Raw genomic sequence first — 19,105 nt, forward strand, 5'->3', positions numbered from 1 at the left:
TCCTGTGTCGCTCCTCCACATGAATCGGAGGCGGAACCTTCTCCCTTGAGTACCCGGCAAAGATGTTCCTCCGGATACAAGTGATTAAAGAGTCCATACAGTACAAGCCAATGTAAATGCATTCAATCTGAATCGTGGGGAGTCTCAGGAGCTCATATACAACCTCTATGGTATCCACTAAGTGAGTATCAGCCACACAGTTAGACCACGCCCTATGCGTTTTGTCATCAAAATTACTTCATCAGGGGTGTATATATATATATATATATATATACACAATGGTTGACAAATCACCAAAAAATCTAATCGCCACACAAAAAAATCTACTCACCACCTAGTACCAAACGTGTGCTGCTTGGGCCAATATTTACTCGCCCGGGGGTTAAATCCACTCGCCCGTGGCGAGCAAATGTATAGGTTTGTCGAACACTGTATATATATATAAGTTACAATTTTTAGATGATTTAATATATGTATTATAGGGACTAGAGGTTATATTCACACGTTATCTTGTATTAACCCTTTATTGCCCTGAAAGGTATATAATCAATTAGCCAATAGTTTGCTAGTCCTCTATGTTTGTATCAGCATTATATTCAGGGTAATTAATAGGTGCTACTTCATAGGTTATTTTTTGTTATGTATGTATGTATATATGTGTCAGAAGACTATCTCCTCTACCTGGAAGGCTGTGTGAAAGTGCTGATCTTTGGACAAAGGTACAGAGCAAGAAGGTACGTTGTCACTATACATATATATATATATATGTATAGTGACAACGTACCTTCTTGCTCTGTACCTTTGTCCAAAGATCAGCACTTTCACACAGTCTTCCAGGTAGAGGAGATAGTCTTCTGACACAGAGGTGAAAAGCTTGGCCTGTTTATTTTGCCATACAAATGCTATAGCAAATAACAGGAATAAATCAAACAAACAAAACAAAAGTCTTTTTCTCAGCATAATACAGCTTTTCAGCACACCCTCCTCTTGAGAGTAAAACAGCCCTGTCTTGCTCTGTTTAGAGCAACCTTTTAATTATCTCCCTGCTCAATCAGCTGCTCCAGTCCTGTGAAAGCTGGGAGAGCTAGAAGTCCCGGTCTGGATTCCCCTTGGTAAATCTCCAAACCGTGGAGTGGAGCAGAAACCCTGCACTAATTTAGGGCCGTAATATCCTCTTTTACTACTGTTACCTCATATCTGTCACTATATATAGTGGTGGGTGCTGAGGTTACAGGTTGCAGGTATTGTGTGCTCTTTAAGCTTATGCCTGCCATTTAACACAGCTTTTATAGCTATTTTTATTTGCTCTATGCTGTGTGGTGGATAATTTTGTCACTTTTAGCTCCAATTTGGAAAGTTAGTAATCATCCTCCCAATGATGAGACCCAAAATGTTAACATAGCTGTCTATGTACCTATAACATAGCCTTCCGGCAGTTACTTCTTTTCCCTGGGCCTTTCCTCTGTCAGTCCTGTTAGTGCAGGCAGTGGAAATGTTAATTCCTTCCTTAGGCCTGTTTGTGTATTACAGCCTTGAATGATGTAATCAGTATTCAAGGGTGGGCCTAGCAACTTCTGAGGGTGTCAATCTGAGAGTGGATATTGGTTGGAACACCCCCTGTATGTGTGAGCCAATCAGTATCCAGCTCTGGCTTGCTATGAGTCAGAGTTAGAGTCACTCCCCAAAGATGATAAATTGTGAAATCCTCCCAAATTAGAGAGGTCTGGAAAGAGTGTTCAGGAAGAAGTCTGTCAGCACAGTAGAGAGAGAGAGAGAAGACTCTCCCTCCCACCCATGAGGGGCTGGGAGACAAGGGAATAATGCCTGAGTCAGGACTCTGAATTGTAAAGAGAGAGAAGCAGGAGATGATGGTGAATATGTGAGAACTACTGATCTTTGTCCTGTGAGCTGACTGCCAAATAAACATCAGAAAAGACCATGCTGTGTATTCCTGTCTCTGTTGAATGGAGGAGTGTCAGTACCCATGAGATTCCTGCTGGCTGGGGACGCTGCACCCAATGAAACCAAGGTAATCTGTCCTTCCTGTCCTGTTTCTCCCCACACCAATGTGGAGCACTCAGCCCTCCTGTTACCTACAGGATTGCACCAGCACCCAGAGTAGCAGATAAGAACATACCCACCCGAATCACACTTAGGGGTAGGGATAGATGGGCTACATTCCATATTCTAGTAGCTGCAAGGTCTCCTAGGGAGTCTAATGCTCAGGCTATATGTCTCAGGGTGGTGCGTACCTGCTGGCAACAGGGGGCCCTAAGTCTCCCGCGATGACATGGGGGAGAACAGGACAGGCTTCTGGGGTTGTGTCTCCATCTCTTCTACTGGTGCAGCGCCTCCATCTCCTGCAGCCCCCAGCTGTATGGGGTGAAGTACCTACAAGAGAGTTCTCCTTCCCCTCCTCCCGATACACTTCACTCTAAGGCAGGAGTTTAGATAAAAGTGCAAGCTCTTTATTTATCTCTTCTCTCAGTAGACAGGTTACACTGCAGGCTGTCTTCCCTCAGGATATCCCTGACCTCACTCCTGGCCTAGGGCACAGAGAATGGGTCTAGCTCTTCCCTTACCCTCTAGGCAGGGTAGGAGGTATGGGGTGCACACTCTACTCCCCGGAGGGAAGCCTCAAGCCTGCCAGTCCTGGCAGGTTGGTTTGTGTCACCCTTGTCCCTTCCACTCCAGGGACAGACTCACACTAAATAGGAAATGGCAATACCCTAAGTAGCTCCAACAGGCACCGCCCCTGTGTTTTCTGATTGGACACAGAGTCTGATGACCTGCCTTCACTGCCTCAGTGTACTGCCTGAAGTGGAGAAAACCAATGATTGATCCTGGAAAACCTGCCCTTATGCAGGGATTACCGCCAGGAGGAGGGCAGACCTACAGCACAAACCACACAGGGCCACGTATATCTTTTGTTTATACAATATAGCAGGGATGCGCAACCTGGGTGCATGAGATTTTGCTGGGGGGGTGGGCCCAGACCATTGCAGATGTCCTGAACTCTTCCCTGAGGCATTTTAATTAAATGCCCGGGGGATCGCTTGAGGCCTCTGCAACGCTATACTTACCTTGATTCAGAAGCTCAAATTACGCCGCGGGGTCATGTGACATGATGTCACACGCATCAAATGATGCAGCAGGTCACATAACATGACATCGCATGACGCAGCTCTAAGGTAGGGAGGAGGGGGGGGCTCCAGCACCAAGGCAGGGAGGACAGGGGGCGCAGCTGGAAAAGTTTGCGCCCCCCTGGAGTATAGCACCATTAATGTACATAATGCTTCACAGCAGTAATACACGTGATAATCATATAAATAACAAATAATACAAATAACACATAATGTGAAGAAGTGCTTTCAGACATTAAAGTGACAATTAGGAAAAGGAGTCCCTGCTCCGAAGAGCTTATAGTATAATTGGTAAGTAAGAGGAATATACATAGATCATCGGAGGGCTTTCTGGTAAGTGTGTCCGCAAGGGGTCAAGGTTTATGTATGAGGTGCAAAGTATCAGCCATGAAGCTACTCATATGCTTCATTACTGATGTGTGTTTTGAGATGGGACTTAAAGGTGTATAGAGGGGGTGCTAGTCGGATATTGATGGGAAGGGCATTCCAGAGGTGTGGGGCAGTCAGTGAGAAATGTTTACGATGGGAGAGGGCTTTACACAAAAAAGGAATAGAGAGAAGACATCTTGAGCAGAACACAAGAGTCAGGATGGTGTATAGCGAGAAATCAGGGCTATGATGTAAAGAGGAACAGAAGAGTAAAGCTTTAAACGTGAGGAGGAGAATTGAGTGCGAGATGCGGGATTTGATAGGAAGCCAGGAGAGGGATTTCAGCAGAGGAGACGCTGAGAATAAAGTCACAGAATAAAATGTGACATCTAGCCTTACTGTAAATATTTGAGAGGTGTGACACATTTAAATATACTTTTCATATCTCATTAGCATACAGTACAGCTGCGACCGCCTTTATCCTAATGCGACCGGATCCGCGGCGCTCTGCTAACCACGGCCAGATGCGGTATATTTTCTGTTTTAACGTAGCGCTTTCCGGTATGTTAGCACTCGGATTTTTAGCGATGTACACTATACTGCAATAACGTCTAAAAACACACGTGGGCGTTCGCGAGCTGTTGTCTTAAAAGTCTAACAGGTCTAATGCATGTCTAATGCATTATGTCTGTGTGCGTGCGCAGTATTTGTAAAATGGAGGATTTACAGTATACAGTATTACAAAAATATAGCGTCGCGTCTTCTTCTAATATAAAATTATCACATTTCTATACAGTACTATATGTACTGTATTACAATATTTTGTAATCAGTACTTTAACTTGTTTTCATACACTTTTTATATTATGCGTGTACCGTACAGTACTGTACAGTGCTGTATGTCTCATTTGAACATTGTTGAAATGCATAGGCGTGTTACAGTATCACATTTCGGCGCATACAGCGCTCTCCCTCTCGCCCCCGCACAAACACGGCTAAAGTACTATTTCAACTTCTTATCTACAGTTCAGTACACCTCTCCCAGCCAGATGGCTTTCTGGCTTCAATCATCCCGAACCTGTCATCACATTCCTGCGTGTATAACGTATAGAGCCTGGTGTCACATTTCAGTGCCTGCATGTAATCCTCTTTGGGAAGGAACCTAGTTGATGATTAATGCACATGCGTGTATAACTTCACAATCATGTGGAAGTTCAAGTCTGGAAAAAAAAAATATTTCTTTTTTTTTTATGTTTCGTTTCCAGACATGTGTGCCTGCATAAAAATTCTTGTTGTTCTGATATTCTATTGGTACTGTAGCTTTTTAATGTGACACTGGTCATTCACATGCTTTATGTAATTTTTATTGATTTGGGGGTGTGGGGATCAAAACATTATCATGACCTGTTGAAAATATGTCTTTGAACTACAGTACTGCTAATCCTTCATGCAGCTTTACCCCCCCCCTCCCCACAGACACACACAAGGCTCAAGGATTTCAACTTCTTATCGACACCTCTCGAAAACCATTCATTTTCAAAAGCTTGGCTTTGTGCTTTTAATCGTCCCGAGCCGAGCGTCACATCTCTGCCCCTGCGTGTAATCCTCTTTGGGAAGGGACCTAGTTGATGATTAATGTGCATGCGTGTATAACTTCACATTCATTTTCAAATGCTTGGCTAATCCCTTATGCTAATCCATTATGATGTCCCTCCCCCCCCCAAACCCTTTGAGGCTTTGTAACGCATGCGCACTTGTGATAAACCCTTCTCGAATTGAATATGTCAATCTGATTATGTAACCAATGAATAAAAATGTAACCAATGAATAAAAATGTAAGCCTTCTTGAAGAATCCCTTTCTTCACACATTCACAGTGAATTTAAAGTTCAAAGAAAAAAAATATGTGAATGTAATGAAATATTTATTTTATTTTATCAGGAATAAAAAATACAAATAATCATTTTCAGTGTTTATCTTCTTTGTACACGTACAGTAGTGTACTGTAGTTCTTCTGTCAGTTAAAATTTGAGGGCCGGTGCATAATCATGGAAGAATGAAAAATACAAATAAGTCATGAATAATGCCCATTTATAATAATAAAAACAGTAATAAAATTTTTTAGTCTTTATCTTGTTCGTCATGGCCACATTGCATTCTGTAGTTCATTGAGAGAGGGGAGGTTTTGTGTAAATCAGGACTGTAGATACACTATACACACAGTTCACACAATTACTACATGATACCACCCCTCCCCTTTTGTAGTGCAGCCAGCTGTCTCTGAAAAGGAAAGAAAAAAATTAGTGCAGTTATGTGCATATAATTGCATTGTGTACAATAACAGTAGTCCAATATGGAGTAGTTTATGTAGTTACTACTTTCAAACTACTGTATACTGGAACTACTGTACTGTAAAATACTTTGTAACAAGATTGGTAGCGAAGGTTTCTCTAAAAATTAAAAATTAGTGCAGTAAAGTGCATGCTGTATACTGTAAAACAATCTGTGCCATACTTACCTGTATCATGCTGTACTTGGTGTGCTTGTACTTACCATACTTCAGTACAGTACTATACTACCTTCCTGATGCTTGCCCATTACGCTCTATCACAATGGGCAACACAGTCGCAATATGGTCGATATATTTATTACATCATTCCCCGGTGAGCACATCGTTCCAAAAACTCATTATGCCATTCACCAACTCATCCTTTTTGAAGGTTTCACCACTTTTCGGATATGGTCCTTCAGCTGATGCCACACCATTTCGATAGGATTGAAGTCTGGCGATCTGTCATTGGAGGGGGAAAAAAGGAGAATTAGTTAAAGAGATACACAGTAAACAGTGTGAAAAAACGAGACACGGTTACCGTTCTTACTCCTCTGGCGTCTTCACCCAGTTGATACCGCAGGCAATAATATGCGCAGTTGATGCGGTGTGCTTCGGATCGTTGTCCTGGTAGAAACGGTGACCATCTGGGAATTCACGTGTGATGTATTCCACAATCTCAGGCACTATTTGCTCTTGGAAAAACACTTTATTCATGATTCCTGTAACAAGAAAAGAAAAGTGCTCAAAATAATGCACACTACAGTAGTACAGTACAGTGCTTAAGGCTACAGCATGTGACTTTGTGCATTATTATACTGTACCATCAAAGATGACGATGCATCCTGGTCCACGCCTAGAGATGACACCCCACACATGCATCTTCACTGGGTGTTTTGGAAGCGGCTTCATAGATATACGTCCTTTTTTGTGGAATGCAAAGGTGGCAAATCTCTCCAGAGATACAGTAAACTCGTCAGTAAAGATGCAATCCTGAAAAGTTTCGCCACTGTCGATCCATGCCTGTGCCTGGACCACTCTCTTTATCCTGTTGATGTCCCTTATCATAGGGTACGCTCTGTAATGATAAAGAATAATTTTATAGGTACAGTACAGTTTATTAAACCACACTTTTCACCTCCTGTACTGTCCAGTACTAATCTCACATGTCCATATTTCCATCCAATTCTGCGTCTCATCTTCTTAATGCTGGTCTCTGATACAGTTAGATTGTGATTTTTCTGCAGAGTGTCTTTGACCCTTAATGCACTCTTCTCATCATTCTCTTCTCTTAATCTGTCAACCAGAACAGTTGTCTCCCTACAGTTTAAAGGAAAAACAACAATACGTTACAGTGGGCCACAAGTACAGGTACTTTTATGCTCAGGCCTACAGTATGGACAAATATAGATACAGTATTACTTTAATAGAATAGTTATACTGTATAAATATACAGTGATAATAATAATAGATAGATACTGTGTAGAATAATAGAGTTATATAAATATACAGCGATAACAATAATAATAGATAAATACTGTATAGAATAGAGTTATATAAATATACAGCGATAACAATAATAATAGATAGATACTGTATAGAATAGAGTTATGTATAAATATACAGCGATAACAATAATAATAGATAGATACTGTATAGAATAGAGTTATGTATAAATATACAGTGATAACAATTTATTAGGAGGGAGAAAGACCACAGTGGGTCTATATCCAGCAGAATGAGGAACTTGCAAACTAGGGATGTGAGGAGGGGCGGGCTTAAAACCTGGGAACGAGGAGCCACTAACCTCCACCAGCTGGAACAGCTGAAAATGGGTTAACAAAACACAGAACCCCAGCAAGCTCTTTTTGGGAGCCCCTGAGCCCCCACAATATATATATATATGTATATGTGTCAAAATGGAGTGCTATTGAGCGTGGCATATGTATACAACAGACGACAGAGAAGCCCAATGCTATATCCAACATGACAGAAATACACAGTAAAATACTTATATATTCTCTTGAAATAGGGTAATTTAGTTTAACCCTTTGGCCAAAGCGTTGTAAGCTTGCGAGCCACGTCAAGGCAGACACCTGTTCGCAAGTCCTAACACTACCAGATAAAATACTAATATACCTCTATTAGGATTAAAATTCTCATTTACCTCTATTAGGAGGGAGAAAGACCACAGTGGGTCTAAATCCAGCAGAATGAGGAACTTGCAAACTAGGGATGTGGGGAGGTGCGGGCTTAAAACCTGGGAAGGAGGAGCCACTAACCTCCACCAGCTGGAACAGCTGAGAATGGGGTAACAAAATACAGAACCCCAGCAAGCGCTTTTTGGGAACCCCTGAGCCCCCACAAAATATATATACTGCACCGACACACTTTATTCGAGCAAATACCCAGTATGTACCTGGCAGATACCTGGAATGCGCCGCTCCTCACCTCTGACAAGCCCTGTTGTGTTTGCCTTCCCAGCCTGGGTTCATGCCTGGCTGACGGGCGGCTGATCTGTTAAATGATAATGATTAGGATTTAATAGGCTGCAATGCTTCGCGTGTCTACCAGATGGCATAAATTCATGAATTGTAATGCAGTATATATATATATACTGTGCAGTATTGCAGCCAGCTGGAATAAAATGCTTCAATCCCTGCCTGGAAAATAACGCAATGCACTCGGGCAGAAAACAGTCACAAACCTCAATACACCCGGGTGTACCCGAATTCGTGGGACTAGCCGAGCTCGAATAAAGTGTGTCGCCAGTGTATATGTGTCAAAATGGAGTGCTATTGAGCGTGGCATATGTATACAACAGACGACAGAGAAGCCCAATGCTATATCCAACATGACAGAAATACATAGTAAAATACTTATATATTCTCTTGAAATAGGGTCATTTAGTTTAACCCTTTGGCCAAAGCGTTGTAAGCTTGCGAGCCACGTCAAGGCAGACACCTGTTCGCAAGTCCTAACACTACCAGATAAAATACTAATATACCTCTATTAGGATTAAAATTCTCATGTTCCTCTATTAGGAGGGAGAAAGACCACAGTGGGTCTATATCCAGCAGAATGAGGAACTTGCAAACTAAATAAGCGTACGTTATGTTGGGCTTTTTGAACACGGACTGCAGTGGTGTACTCATCTCTGGACCTCTCTGGACAATGGAATAAAACACCAGACACTTTGCATTTAGTTTTTAATATGAAACGCCTAAATAGATACAATGTTGTACAACTTCTTCAGTACCAAAGTCAATTCACAAAGGACCACTGTGGTAATTTTTAAACACCTGCAAGTCGACACATTACTGAAGCGCATGCGCATTACAATTCATGAATATCTGCCACCTGGCTGATGCGCGAAGAATTACAACCAATTAAATCTGAAACATTCTCATTAAACAGATCAAGCGCGGGTGATGCCGGCATGATTGCGACATGAATACGGCACAAACACCACACGAACATCGGCGAAGCGCGTGGCATTTGGAAAAAGTCACCGGAAAATATCGGTGAAGTGTTAGAATAAAAGGGGCCATGGCTATATATTCCAGGTGTTCACTTTTTTGAGCACAGGTTTCTCTCTGTATATTAAGTGTAGTGAGGTTTTTTGGGATATATATATACAGTGCAACATGTGGCTCTACTAAATTTGATGTCCCCCCTTCCCCTCAGTGCTCATTTGCATGTCATTACTCACAATCCCTGGCTGCATTGTATTGTGAGTTATGATTATGGGGAAATGCAAATTTGTGGATCTGTCTGAGACATGTAAAAGTGGTATTTCTATTTGCTCTATGGGGGACAGTTTGTCACTTTTATACTCACCATAACTTACTTAATTGTAGTTTAATATGTATTATTAAGTATTTACATTACTTTTATTTATTTTTAATTTTACCTGCTCAATTCAGGCAATCTTGCCTGCAGTGACTAGGTGAAACATTTTCTGCAATTATTTCAGACCGATTTTCCCTTTAGAATTTAACAGAGTTCATTGAATAGCAGCAGATTAGAAGATTTCACACTTTTCACACATTTCATACAATTTTTGCATACTGAACAGATTTGCAAGGTCGGAATCTAATTGCTTAAAACAAAAACTCTTATCACATGGTTTAAAATGTTATAAAAGCTTATTGAATATGACTAAATACAAATCCATGAAAACAAATAGCTATTATCTTATGGAAATGCATTTATGAGTTTATTGAATAGTCCCCAGGGTGTCTAATAAAAGTTCCTAAATTCCTTTTAATGGTAGATTTTCCACTCCCAATTTTGCCTCTAGAAGAGGGTTATGTTACTCTTGGCAAGCTTATTTAATCAAATATGTATTATGTGATGCAATGGGGTCATATAGACATTCTGCAACACATTAAGTATTTACTTCACATTTATCACAAATTAAAAAAAGAAAAGCATATGAGATATTGAACTGCTAGGACCCTTATGGCATGTGTATTCAAAAGTACTTTCATTAAAAAAAAAGTTGAGGCTTCTATAGAATCTTCTTACAGTGTATAGTGGAGTGCTATATGAGGCACATGCCCTTAAATCACATATATGTCCATCTGTATACTTTCACTTGTAACACCAACAATGTGTGCAGCACTTTGCAGACTTTAGAAAAATCAAAGATGGTGTTAAGTGCACTGAAAATAAAAATAATTACAAAATAAATCCACTGTCTGTAAAAAAAATTTTTATTTTAGACTTCAATAGTGATGATGCATCAAGTCAAAAGTGGGGCAATTCCGGGGCAAAATTAACTGCACCAGATATACAGTACTGTTTGAAAGAAAGAATCCTAATGATTTTCATGGGATTTCTTTTCTTTGATACATACAGTATGGTGCAGATGTTTTGCTCCAGAGTTGCACCATTTGTGCCTTGATACACCACCCACATAATCTTTATCTACAGTATAATACCAATATTCAAATGTCTCAAACACTGTGTTTCATAATATTAAAGAACATTCAGCTGGAATGATGACAATGACTCCAGTCCAAGAGGACCCTGAGGCTTCAGGATGAATCTCAGGGACACTTCTTCTTGAGGTCAAGTCAATCATAACTCTAGATAGTGTATAACTGGGTTTATTGTACAGCAGGATACATAGGATACCGTAAATTGTCATAATACCCAGACTTGAGACCTTAACTATTATTTCTTAGTATCCGAACCCCTAGTGGGACAAGTCCTTGGCTTACTCCTCTAGCAGGAGAGGCTCTATTCTATGTCTGTACTCTCTTAGGTCTATCCAAGAAGAACTACTCCCACTAACCCATCTCTGTAAGGAATCGGGGAACACGCCCCCTGCGGCATGCTCCCTCCTTACCTGCCGCATCTCAGTTCCCGCTCTCCTTATAGAGCATGTACGCTCCCGCAGTTCCCTACTCGTACCACGGAGCCCGGACACCCCCGGTCGCATTGCGCATTCTCTCACGCGTGGCGCGTACACGTGACGGCGTGCGCCGCCCTCAAGCTGGGAGTCAAGTTTTACGCCCCTTTGTGGCGTATTCTCTACCTGTGTGCCTAGATTCCCTGATGTCTCTCTGTATGGCGTGCGCCGCCCTCTAGCTGTGAGTCAAGATTCCCTGTTGATTCTCTGTGTGGCGGGCGCTGCCCTCTAGCTGCGAGTCTATCTACCTATGCATCTTTGCCCCTTAGTCTGTTGGATCGCTCGGAGTTCGATCCTGAAGAGGGGGGTACTGTAACGATGCGTGCCTTCCTTACCTGTTTTCATCTGATCGCCGCCCTCTAGCTGCGAGTCAAGATCCTGGGTTTTTAAGTATTCTGAAGCAAACAAAGCCATCTTGCTTCCTGGAAAATTCTGCCCTCTTCCTCCTGACAGGAAGTAAGCCTCTCTCTGACTTCCTCATTCCTTACAGCCGCTGCTGCTACCTTTAAATACTGTCATAACTCTATGCTTCGTGTGCCTGCCCTCACATGTTGTTCCTGCCTGGATTTCCTCTGGGACACTTCTCATCTCCTTTTGGATTCCGGAAGACAGGGACAGTCACTCATTTTACCACTGAGGTTAGTTCACCGTGCGGGTAGTGTAGGACCTGCTGAGTAGGGTTTACCTTGACGTGGTAGCAGGCTTATAGTCCTTTGGCCAAAGGATTAAACTAAGAACCCTTACGTTGTATTTAGTTTTGCTGCACTCTGCTGTTTCTGGCACTATGCCTTTAAGGAGGCTGGACGTCCTCCAAGAAGCTTTTCCCTTGTGGATGTGACCTTGTGCTCTGGACTCTATCCTCCCCTGCTCCTCACTTGTGGCTTACCCACACCCCCCGCGTTGGTGCCTGAGAATGCGCGCACTCCTGCTCTGCAGTCAGAGCATGCGCACACATGCAGCTGGACCAGTCGTGTCTCTGAGATTGGCTCCGCACCTCCGGACACGTTGCGCATTCTCCTATGCGTGGCGCGGTCACGTGATAACGTGTGCCGATCCCCAGCTGCGCGGCAACTCACTCCCTTTTGTCTCTCCTGCGGATTCCCCACCTCGCCATCGGGTCCCTTTCCTTTCCCTCGGCTTGTGTAGGCGCACAAGGGTAACAATCTCTACACTATAGAGGAGAAAACCCCTCCTTCCCTGGGGAGTGGCTAGTAAGCCGCCTACACCTGAACTTTATTAACCATGCACACTGAACAATGTAACATACCCAGCATAGTCTACTGCTAACACTGCCCACTTACTAAATGGGACTTACAGTGTTCTAAGGCCAGGAAATCAGTAGTCCCAGGGGACTGGGCTACATAAGTATTTGCAAACAGTTTATGAGGGGAGTTTTTCAATATTTGCATCTGTAACAGGAACAATAAAAAGGGGATGACTTTAATAGATATATTTAAAACAAAAAATTCTAGTTCTATACAGATACACGGTAACAAGGGTAACTGTCCCCGGCACCCGGGCAAGCTGTGGTCATGTGACCCCAGTGTCAGAAGATTAATACTACGGTGGATCAGATCTGGAAGCATGACTCCCTGCAGTGCGCCAACAGCATACACTGTCTCCAGAGCCACAGATTTTTTGGCTGCGTCTCCGGAGACATTAAGTCTTCCTACATCTATATACAGTATTACAAAAAAAGGAGTGCTAGGTTATATCAGTAACTACCTTCATACCCAAACCATTAAAGTAAGCTTGATGATCAACAATAATCACTGTTACACATCTGGGTTTTGATTTCAAATCTCCATATAATTTGTGATTATGAGGAATTGAATCATATAACAGTTTAATGCCTAGAAAACATAAGTGTTTAGAGTTAGTTTTCCACCAGTAAAGAGATTTGTGGGTACTTTAATGTTCTCATATCACTGAATTAATTCTCTATGGATTAACATTTAATTGAACCTCCTTTAGTTCAGAGTTTTTAATATGCTGCATGAATCACTGAATCAGAACGAAATGTCTCTAAGTTAATATGGATTGCCGTAAAACTGTACTGCGCAACACAGATGTTTTATAAGACGGATATAATAGGTCTGTTTCCCAGACCACACATTTATAAATTGTTTCCATACATTTTTACTTAAGAGATATCACCATTCTGTAGTAACTCAATGCTTCATGACTAGAAGTCAATCCTTTTTTTAAAAGCCAGAGTATCATTCCTTTGAAAGCTTATAGTAAGGCCTAAAGAAACCTACTGTAGCAGTACAAGTGTGTGTGTGTGTGTGTGTGTGTGTGTGTGTTTTCTTCCCTTTGTTTTAGAATACACAGGAAATCAAATCTGTGACAGCAAAAAAAAATTACTCAGGTAGAAATGTATTGTAAAGATTTGGTTGCATATATGCAGTATGGAACACTTAACCTAATCATAAAATCAAAAACGAAATTAATCTTCTGAGGACTAGCTAATCTAGAAAGAGTTCTGGGTTCCTAAGTGTAAGAAGGAATAATGTCAGTAGTTGTTAACTAAAGTATCCAAATGACATATCCTTTAGAAAGGCTGTATTAACGGCCAAAACCTTGGTTAAGATGAAGAATCGCTAAAAAATGTATCATAACAAATCCAGTGCCTACATCTGGATTCCATAGGCTACATTAAGGACAGCTGCAGGTCTACCTAAGAATCGGGAGTACCAGTATTTACCAAATGATTTGTTTATAAGAACTTTAATTTGAATCATCCAATACCACCGTGTTCATGAAAATACTAGTTGACTAAAAAGCCAACATCTTCGGGAATACTAAGAGACAAAAATGTGTATTCCTGCTCATGGGCGTAAAACTTTAAATGGTGGTTGGACTCCATGAGCAGAAAGCATTGATGGTTTATGAGAAATGTTATACTGGCACATGATCATTGATCTATGAGAAAAAAAAATGATCTGTGTAATTTAAAAATAAACTATATTGGCCCAGATTCACTAAGTTCCACTATTCTATTTAGCGTAGCCTTAACCTAAATAACATTAGCTTAACACGAGTAACTAGAGATGGGAAAAATGTTTGCATAAATCTGAATCCGCTGCGGATTTGCAAGTAACTTTCAGTCATGGATTTAAATGGATCAGTCTCAAAAAGGCTGATTTGTTTTTTTGTATCACTGAAAATCCATACAGATTTTAATTTTCACAAATCTGAATTCACAAATTTGCAAACAGATTTATTATAAGAGGAGTATATACTGTGTAACGGATTTTCTGGCCTGGCCTGACCCACCCAATCTCACATTGGCCCCTGTGGTCTAACCAGTCCCCATTACATGGTAGTGTCTGGTGGTGCACCTGTTGGCAACAGGACTCCTGAGTCTCCCGCATGATGTTGTGTGGGGATTGCCAACCCAGACAGGCAGCTGAGGTAGTGTGCATGAGTCCTACCTATATCCAGTGCAGCGCCTCCATCTCATCAGTATTCCTGCGTCCGCATGGGGATGATTCTGATGAGGAACTCCTCCGTGGTGCCATCATATGTAGAGTAAGTTCAGACTCACACATGAAGATGTCTTTGATCAAGGTTGACTTTATTGTGGCTTACGGTGCGGGCCAACTGCCCCTTACAGCGATTTGTCTAGCCACACATCTTGCTGTGTTATCCTTTCCAAGGTACGCCCTCCCAATAGAGTGGGATCCCCTCTCCCCTCAGGGAGATCACCCTTGTGCCAGATGCCTGGACACAGTATGGCTTGATCAGCTAGATGTTACTTAACATAACATAGGGCCACTAGTTAAAGCACTAGTGTGCCACCGATTCCCAAGTCTCAACGCAGACTTGCTTCTTACTCCAACACTAACTTTGAGCAGTGCTGTGCCTTATATCTCAGGAGGCAGGCACATCTCTGATGTCACTAACGGTGGACTCAGAGTATGTAGCCACTCCCATCCATACATAGGGCACAACAACAGGGTGTGAGTGCAAACCTCCATGATTACTGCTGGCATCCCTGTAACTTACCAGGTTTACTGCCAGCAGGAGAGAAAACTGCAGACCATTTTACAGCATGGCTACATTCTCCCCCTGGTGAATCCCAACAACCCGTCTGGGACCTAAATCTGTTGTACCTTTGTCAGGGAAACACTGTAAAATGCAAACATAATTGGTTAGTACATTTGAATTCACATCAAATGTATTGCAGAGCACTCTCTGACCAGCAGGGGCACTAGCTAACATAACATACTACCCAGGCTCTCCTAATAATAGTGACGGGGGTCGGGTTTCTTAACTTCCCGGCCACCCATATCCAGGACCGTTACGCTGTACTCCCGTGGTAACCCACTCTCAGGCCTATACACAGCTTTGTACATATAAATACTATGGCCTATGCTCCACACCCACATAAGTTGAGCAATCCTTTCCTCCGCTTTACGCCCAGTAATGGCACCACCTCAGTTCACCATATACTGCTCTATGGTTTCCCGCAACCACCTATCCCTGTTTTCCTCTATCTCCTGCATGAGGGGTTCAGGGACATAGGGATACTCTAACCCACGGGAGTTTTTGTATTTAGTGATGATGGCCCTCTCCGCCCTACTGGTCCGGATCAACCTCGTGTTGCCCGCCTTCCCTGGTAACACCATGATAGGGGTTCATCCGGTTCTACCGGATCCTCCAATTTACTGGGGCCCAATGGTTCTATTATTCCATGACGGATCTGATACCACCGTTCCTGTAACGCTTTCACCCATTCCTCCTCAGTGAACTCCCCCCGAGCCCACCAATAATCCACTACACCCTCTTTTTCTAAAAGGAATCGAGTGCGGTCTAGCATGCCTCATAACCCTCGAATAAGGGGGCCCACCACTGAGTCTCCCTAATTTCTTCCTGGGCTGACTCTACTGAATCCCCTTCTTCCAGTTCCCCCCAGGAGGACACACCAGATGTCCCGGTAGACCGGGAATGAAGCCCTACTCTCTTGGTCCTAGCAGCAAGAGTAACGCTGACTACGCTGGGGCAGTCGCTAGACAAAGACACTTCCCGAGAGTACCCCCCACCCATCGACCCATCATCAGAGGTGAAGCAGTCCAGTCTCTCCCCAGTCTGCTCTTCGGAAGTGGCTTGGGACCCCCCAGACATTCCAAAGCTCGAGGATGACCCATGGGAAAACGTGACCGGGGCTGGGGCTTTAACTAGGGCCTGGGGTTGGGCATAAGGGCGAACGGTCGGTATCCGCGGGGTTCCGACCCGCTCTCCACCGCTACATTGTCCAAAATCACCACAAGGGCTCTCAGTTGTTCGGGTCTCACCGCTCTCAGCTTTCCTCAAGGTCTGCCAGCTCTTCTTGGGTCCGGGTGATCGGGAAACATTGCCCGATCGGCAAGGCGCGGTCATCTCTCCGTCTGCTCCGCCACGGCCGCCGGAAGTGACGCCCTTTACTGTGCTGGATGCTTCGCCATCTTGGGTTGGGTCCCCAAGCGGGACCTCTTCCTCCACCACGACATCCGGAAGTTCAGCTTGTCTCTGCCGCACCGCCTGGGCCTGGCATCGCCCTTCCTCCGCCGAAGCTACCCTCGGAGCCTGGTAGGAGCAAGGACTACTCTTACCACTCCGTGGAGACGGTGTGGATCTGCCTTCGCCACTGGAACCACTGGCCCCCAGAACTGGGGGACTCCGCCTATCCGTTTTCTGCGGCACGGCGACACTCGGCTCTTCTCACGGATGACACCCATAAGTGGCACCTTCCTCCCATTACCGCCACAGGAGTTTGTTATCTGCCGGGTCACCACTGCAGAAGACACCATGGGTTCCTCATCAGAGGAATCCAATCCCGACTTTGTTAGGAACACGCCACTGGGTGACTGCCGCTTAGGCTCTCGCCTGGCACTACGGCCGATAGTGTCTTTTTCCTCGGGCTCGGTTTTGACAACCGGCCCCGATCCCCATTCTCCGGGATCCACAGCTTCCCTCCAGAGCGCGCCGGGTAGCTCCGCCGAAAGCATGGCTGCGTCTACCGCTACCTCGACGGCCTGGACTGGCACAAAGGTGGGCATGGGCCACATATATTGGAGGCCACATTTCGGGCAGCGTGCAGCTGTACCCACGGCGCCACCGGGTAGTCTGCACTGTAGGCAGAGACATGCCACCGTCTCAGTGCCAGCCACTAGAATCACCAAGAAGCCTCCTGGTGCCGAGTAAGGTTGAGTGGACACCATAGATCCTTCTTCCTGCTTACAGGCCATGGTTACTTTGGAGGCACTCGTAGTAGTGGTCTGATCTGCGTACCAGCTCCTCGTGACTGACGAGCAGGAGTTGACTTGCCAACTCCTCCCTTAGCTAGCTCCACCCGCATCTGGCAAAGCTGGAAACCACCCTACTGGTGGAGATTAGGGGAGGGTCCCACAATTTTATGGAATGTCCTGGAACTAAGGCTGAACTCTTCACAGTCCTGGGGGGTGCGGCCTCTGGTTTCGCGCCACCACTCCCGGAGCGCCACTCCTTATTTGGTGCCCTCCCTGTCCGAGTTCCCTCAATCTCTTTGTCTTTTCCTCCACCGGCAGCACTAAGTACAGGAACTACTTTCTGTAAGGGTGCGACCGGTTCACCAGCTCCTCGCTCAGCTGGATCCGTTCCCACTGGGCATAACTGGAAACCACTCCCCCTGGTTGAGATTAGGGGGAGGTCCCATAAATTGATCGGGTGACCCAGCACTGGGGCTGAGTTAGTCATTGTCCATGAGGGCGCGGCTGCAGCTTTCGCGCCATACCCCCCATCAGGGTGGGGTTTTCCTGTTGGCGCCACTTCTGGCCAACTTTCTGCAAGTCCCGCATTTGCAGAGTTTTCTGCAATTGATCCACGCTGTCTCCCAGGGAAGCGGGAGCCGCCATTTTGGTTTGCACTGTCAGTCTCTTTGACGGTTGAGGTAGCTTTTGACTGTTTGTATGCCGACTGAAAAGCAAATTCATCATGTTCTCCACACACCACTGTAATGTCCTCCTCAATGTCCTCAGGGGTATTACCCCTAGGTCCCAGACAGGACAAAAACGGCGTGGCCACAGCTTTCGTGCCACTCCACAACAGGCTTGCCAAAGTCACATCAGTAGCTTGCTCTTCAGCAGAACGCACACCATATGCGCTCCCTCCATCTGCCTCCGTCCGCCATCTTGGACCTTCCGCACCGCGCGGATCCTCCACTCTTGCGGTCGCCATTTGGTTGCTGTATCTGCGGTTATTGTATGTGGAGCTCCTCTCTGCGGGGCAGCTGCCACACCGGTACAATAAAGATTACCTTGATGCACCACCTTGTGTACCTAATGTAGGCTGGACTCGTGTTTGCACTACCTCAGGCTAGGCTCACTCTCTCTGTGTCTGCTGTATCTCCTTCCTCCCAGTCTGTGCTCCCTTCGGTAAGTGGTCTGGAATGGACTAAAGTACTCTGGCTCTTCCATGCAGTACTTGGGCGGCTAGCCTAGCACAGACCCTGTCCAGAATTCCTGACCTCGTTAACAGGCTATCCCTTCAGGCACAATTGTGAAATATACTGGACACCTAACAAGCTCCTATTGAACCCCCAAAATAACCACAACATATATATACATAAGGGCTCACTCCATAGCATCTTCCACACAGGGGAACTTGTTTGCTTGCAGGATGGTTGTGACAACTCTAATACAGAGTGCTTTTCCTGGTAATGTACAGGTTAATAAAGGCTTCAATCAGACTTAGAACTTTGCAACTAATATTGACAGATTTACTATAAATCATTCTTCCTGTTATTACACAGGTTATTAAGAATTTATATTAGCATTAGGGACCCCTGAATTGTGGTCTACCGTGAAGTTGGCTCAGGGGCTTAC

Source organism: Ascaphus truei, chromosome 1, assembly GCF_040206685.1.
Source record: "Ascaphus truei isolate aAscTru1 chromosome 1, aAscTru1.hap1, whole genome shotgun sequence".
In the NCBI taxonomy this organism is placed as follows: Eukaryota; Metazoa; Chordata; class Amphibia; order Anura; family Ascaphidae; genus Ascaphus; species Ascaphus truei.